The sequence below is a fragment of the Corylus avellana genome, chromosome ca7 (genome assembly GCF_901000735.1).
Source record: "Corylus avellana chromosome ca7, CavTom2PMs-1.0".
Lineage (NCBI taxonomy): Eukaryota > Viridiplantae > Streptophyta > Magnoliopsida > Fagales > Betulaceae > Corylus > Corylus avellana.
The window spans coordinates 10,725,767-10,732,715 of NC_081547.1; positions in this window are offsets into that span (position 1 = coordinate 10,725,767).

The window sequence follows — 6,949 nt, forward strand, 5'->3', positions numbered from 1 at the left end:
AATCTTTTTTCCTTTTTTATTTTTTATTTTTTTTATTAATTAAAAAAAATTAAGTAGGTGCCACGTGTCAACATTTGATTGGTCAACGTGAAATTCCGTTAAGTCAACTAACGGTCAACTGACGGAGGACTAACTTGGTCTATTATCAAAACCACAGGGACCTCCTGTAATAAAAATAAAATCCTATGGGGAAAAAAATAAAGTTGTGAAACCCTAGGGGGGTCTAAAGTATTTAACCCTTAAATAAATAAATCTAAGTTAATTACTCATTTCCGGATATAACCGATCAAAACCACATGATTGTTCATATATACCACGTGCATACCAAATAACAATCATAACACATAGCACGAATTACCTAATTAATTAACAAATTTACAATAAAGAACTATATCAAACAAAGCAAAAATTTAAATAAGTTATATATAATAACATATATGTAAAATTGTTATATATAATATATATACCCGGCCATATATATACTATATATACGTATATAGTACCCATATATATATTTCTTTATTTATTTATATATTTACAGTATATATATGGCCGGGTATATGGCCAGTATATATATATATAACAAAAAAAATTGAAATGCATATAGCTAGGGAGGAACGACAGAGTGAATCAATTCATGTAAATATATCAACCATCTTGCACAAAACCAGATTCATAATTATTTTCTTTTCAAACGTATTACACGAAATTAGCACGTAATCACCCAAACTTGCATACAAACACCAAATCCAAACCAAACAAATAAATAAATACAAGGATGCATGTATATATACCTGTGAGGAGCTCTTGTAGGAGCTAGAAACGGAGGGAGAGAGGATGACGGCCAGAGATTGATGGTGGAGAGATAGCCGACGGGTTTAGCTGCGTGCAGTGGATCGGAGACGTCGTGAGAGAGAAACTTGAGAGAGAGAGAGTATATATACGGCCGGCGGGTGGAGAAGAGAAAGAAAAAAAAAAAAAAAAAAAAAGCTTAATTGAGCTTCAGCTATGGCAGAAGAAAGAAAGAAAACCAGAGAAAACAAGAGAAAAAAGAAAAGCTGAGAGCTTGGGCGGTGGTAGTACTCTTCCAGCTGGGGGAAAGAAAAGATTAAAAAAAAAAAAAAAATTCAAATAGGCCAGGCTTCTTAATTAAGAGGCATGGCGCGCTGCACATCGAGGAGATGGGACATATGCGCGGGGGGGAGGGTCTCGAGGGGATTCCTGACGTGCCATGTGTTGCATGTTAGGATTTTTTATAAAAAAACTAAAATATAAATAAATATTTTAATTATAATTAAATAATTTTCTGATTGGCAAATTACCACGTCAGAATTTTCTAACGTGGTACATTGCCACGTCAGAAAATTTTGATGTGGTAAATGTTGACCCGTCAAAAAATATATAGTTTTTTAAGTTTTAAAATCCGTAAAAATTTTTGGACATTGCAATATTTAACACGTCAGAATTTTCTGACGTGCTAAAACAAACATGTCAAAAAATTCTGACGTGGCACTATTCACGCGTCAAGAAAAATTTTTTTGACATGGCAACAAAACGTGTACTATAGCCACGTCAGAAAATGATAGTTTTTTTGTAGTGAAATGATTTCCATAATAACTTGGCAATTAATTCCTAACGGTCAAAACCATAAAACTGAATAAAAGCTCATAAATAATATCAAATCATAAAATGTTTTCAAACAAATGTCTGTAACATATATTACAACGGAACATTCATTCGCTTGGGTTAGGAGATAAAAACTCCAATCAACTTTAAGTCATATTTTCCTGCAATAACTTAACTCCTATCCAATTCAACCGTCTCAAAAACACATAGGTGTAAGATTGAATATATATAAATGCTAATTAACAATATAATTAGCAGCGGAAATTTAATATATATGTATATGTACCTCCGGCCAATGCTTTGCTCAAGCAGCTTGAAGAACGATTCCACAGCAATCAAACTAAAAACAAAATTATTGAGAGGTTCTTCTGACCTATGCCTACCAGTGAGTGCCAATTGATGGAATACACAGGCCTTATTTATAGGTAGGTCAGGGGACCCTCAATTAGAGCTGTTACCTTAATTATTCTTCCCATCAAGGAAAAAATCAATCAATACAGCTAATTGATTCCACAAACATTAAATCATTAATTAAATCAATACTTGTTCCACAAGAATTAAATCAGTCATTTAATTCAGAATATTTGATTGAAATCAAATACTTGTTCCACAAGAATTAAATCAGTCATTTAATTCATAATATTTGATTTACATAATAAGCTTCAAATTGGAATAGAATATTGAACACCGTAATTTTATAATTACAATAATATATGTGACATAAGGGACATACTTAAATGGAATTTCTTACATTCTCCCACTTGGCCCTTATGACACATAAATTCCTTATGGTTTCAGTTCTATGATTTGGCCAATACTTTACCTATTCCAACCATTCATGGAATCCTCCCACTCATTCAAGGAATAATACACACGAATCATGGCGGTAAAGCTTTTATATGATAAGCCGTCCCTTCCATGTATCACGATGTCTAATACCTCCCAAAAATGAGTACTTTATGGATAATGTACTTTATGAATGAACTTCCTATAAGTCATTCAGGTCCAACTTTAATTTTATCCCCACGGATAAGAATAATATATATGCGCACCAAATTCTTTATAACATTACCTTTATGTCTATAGACCAATTAAAGAGAAACTAAGCACAAATGAATTAATGAATCTCATATATTCCACATGACTTTATACTTTCTTTACCGGTAAACCTTTAGTCATGGGATCCGCAATTATTAATTCAATACTTATATGCTCAATAGACACTTCATGTCACTTAATGTTCTCTTTGAGATACTTTATGTCGATATACATACTTCTGCTTCTACTCAGTTTATTCTTAGAAAGGATAACTATAGTAGAATTAACTCAGAAGATCTTTATGGGTCTAACTATAAAATCAACAATCTTGAGACCTTTAACAAAAATGTCTCAACCATAATGCCTGTGTAATTAATTCACAGCATGTAATGACTTTTGCTTTCATGGTAGATGTAGAAACTGTAGTTTGCTTACTGCATCTTCAGTACATATATACTGAAGTTGATTCTCTACTATCTGCACATTTAGCAAAAATCAAACCTGAATAAACACCACCAAATGGTAAGTGTATCTTTAGGTTAAACTGTAGTTCTTGGTTCATTGCATATTCCATAATACTATATTGACCCAATAGTCCAATTGCTATTTCAATGTTAGGTCTAATGTAGACCTTTGCATACATATGGAATATTTTTCATCTGCCTTTGTTTCAATACATTTTGGGACATTATCCCCTTTAATAATAGGTGCTACTGAAGATTCATAGTTCTTCATTCTGAATCTCTCCCAAAACTTTAGTGAGAGGAACTTTATGTAGCAAAAACCTAAATCAATGCTTGCAAGCAAAATATTATCTATATACAGGACTAAAGGAAATGTAACTTTACTCCCACTGACCTTAAGGTATATTCAATGATTAACAAGGTTCTCAATAAACCCATGTGAGGTAATAACCTTGTAAAAATTTTGTATACCATTGATGAGAGACATATCTTAGTCCATTAATAGATATCCTTAATTTGCAAGCTTTCTGACTGTTATTAATAAAACCCCTTAAGTTGTCTTATGTACACCTCCTCCTTAAGATCCTCATTCAGGAAAATTGCTTTTCACATCCTTTTGATATAGCTCTAAACCAAAATGAGCTACTCATACCATGATAATCAATGCCTTCCTCTTGGGTAAGATCATTGGCTACAAGTCTAGCTTTATATCGTTTAACATTACCCGGAAGCATCTTTTTAGGTTTTATAAACCCATTTGCAGCCTATGGCTACAACTCCCTTTGGTAAGTCAACAAGATTGCAAACTTGAATTTTAGCCAAAGATTTCATCTCCTCCTTCATGGCATTGAAACACAATGTGAAATTATCTCCACCCAAAAAGATGTGAAAACAAATTTTGGATCGTCCTTAGGTCTGACATAAAAATCAGACTCCTGGAAGTATACAACATAATCACTAGAGATTGTTGGTCGCCTTATTTTAGAGAATCTTCTTAATCCTACTTCATTTACTTTTGACAAAGTCTGAGTAGGTTCATTCTGAACTTGTTCCTTATGAGTTGACTGTTCTGAAACCGATTGTGCTTGAAGATAATCAATTTGATTTTTCTTAAGCACAATCAAACACCCTTCATGTGAAGGGGCTTCAGTCAACTCTTGTGCTTCCTCTAATTCAATCCCTTAAGGATAAGCACTCCCACTAAGTTCAGCGTCCTCTAGAAATGTAGACTCAACAATTCTAGGACTAAATTAAGAACAGTAAAGCCTAAACCCCTTGGAGTTTACTGTATAACCTATAAAATTCCGCTAGTTGTCTTTGAATCTAATTACCTTAGGTGTGGATTATAAATCCTCACTATAGCAAGACAACGCTGCTGTCCCTCATGTGCATCCGAACTGTGATGGGCTGCCGACTTCATGCGACAGTCAATCAAGACCGCCGTACAACAGCCCCAGATGACACTGACCGGCGGGGATCAGTGGCCCCGTCCAAACCCACAGGCAGCCCGTGCAGGGCTGCCGTTGCTTTGAGTCACAGGCGGCCCAATGCGGGCTGCCGCTCACTTTATGCGGCCAACGCCGCTGCAGGTGGGTAAAAAAAACGGTCCTTTATGCGGCCAACGCCGCTGCAGTTGGGAACCGGCGAGCTCCAGTTCCGGTGGGCGGTGGGCAACCTTCTGGGTACCTTGTCTCTTTCGGCTATCTCCTTGTTTTGTTCCAAAAATTCTCCAGAGACAAGAAGGGCAATTTGGTCCAAAAACAAACATTAAGTGGTTCATTTAGTTTCAATAGAAACAAAATGCTTTATGCTCCTCGCCACAATTTTGTTTCAATAATCAATAAACAAAATAAAGTATTATTGAAACAAAAAATAAAATTTTACAGCAGGCATATCCAAAAATTAGACTGAGCAAATATGGCCTAGAGAAGGCTCTGATACCACATGTAACATTGAATATATATAAATGCTAATTAACAATATAATTAGCAGCGAAAATTTAATATATATGTATATGTACCTCCGGCCAATGCTTTGCTCAAGCAGCTTGAAGAACGACTCCACAGCAATCAAACTAAAAACAAAATTATTGAGAGGTTCTTCTGACCTATGCCTACCAGTGAGTGCCAATTGATGGAATACACAGGCCTTATTTATAGGTAGGTCAGGGGACCCTCAATTAGAGCTGTTACCTTAATTATTCCTCCCATCAAGGAAAAAATCAATCAATACAGCTAATTGATTCCACAAACATTAAATCATTAATTAAATCAAATACTTGGAATAGAATATTGAACACCGTAATTTTATAATTACAATAATATATGTGACATAAGGGACATACTTAAATGGAATTTCTTACAATAGGTTCATACATATACATATCATGATGGGGCCTATTCTTATGCATCGCAAAAAAAGTGTAAAGGTAGTAACTTTCATGCATCATTCTTAACCCATCATTAAAACAACATGAACAAGAGTTTGAAATTGGGATTTTTTTTTTTTTTTTTTTTAAGATTATCTTGCTACTATATCACCACCAAACAAGTTAATTTGGCGAGTAGCATAAGGGAAAAAAACCTAGCTGCCAAAGAGAGGGGGGGGGCTCCCTCCTCCTCTCACCCTTCCCCCTCTCCCCCCTCTCCTTCTGTGCATTTTTTCCTGATTTTCTTTGTTTTTGTAAGTATTTTTGGGCCATAAATCAGCAACTCCAGCTGCTACCGCCCACCCTCCAAGGTGCTGTGCCTCCCTTCTCCATCCGCTCCACCACGTGCCAACGCTGGCTAGTGCTCGTCATCTCCTCCACTCCAGTCGCTGCTGATTTGCTGGCTGTGTTGCTCGTTTTATTTGTTTTGAATAATAGTTTTCTCTTTAAATCTGCTCTTTTGACCGATCTATGAGGAAAATGATGTAGTTTTTCGACCATTTTGGGCCGATGAGGAGGAGATCTAGTATTCTCAGGAGCAGATCTATGCTTTTATGGTTGTTTTTCTATTGGGGCTGGGTTGTCTCTGTTTTTTGTTGTCTGTATTTTTGTTTGAATAAGGATTGTCCAGATCTTTAGGTTGTGAATGTAATATGTTTTCAGAGCGAGAAAGAGGAGTTACCTATGCATTGAGTTGAGTCTATTTGGAACAGATATGGTGTTACAACTAAAAAGTAATCATAGGTTAATGGATATTGATGTCATAAATAGATCTTCAATGTTTGATTTTTATGTAAGCATCTATGATTTGCAACCTCGTTGTTTCGGTTATGATTTTTCAGAGCATTATGTTCGTGATCCTTTTTCAATGAGACTGAAATTTTTTCAAAAAAAATATTACCTCAAAACAAAGACCCATTTAAAAAGCTCATACCTCTACATGTAAAAACCAATTTTTTCAAGTTAAATTAGCATGTTTAGCCTTTAATATTTAAGAAATGAGTTAAACATAAACAAACACGAATTTAAATATGAGTTTTACATTATTCTTTTGATAGTGTTATAAAAGAATAACAACCCCGTAGCCCGTTCAATGCACTGTATTCGCTTTTGCTCACATGATCAAGATAATTTATCATGATTGATATATTATAGTCTTAGCAAATGGAATGCCCAAATCTATTACTGACTATGAACAATAATTTATAAGTTACAAAGTTTACGGTTTAAGATCTTTTATGTGATAATCTAATTACCACACCTTAAATCATATTCAATGCTACCTATGGACCTTACATGTATATGGTAAACAACAATCATTAAAAGTATTCATGTAACTAGTTATATGTCTACTTTTCACTTTTATAAATCAGTGAAGAAATAACTTTATTCA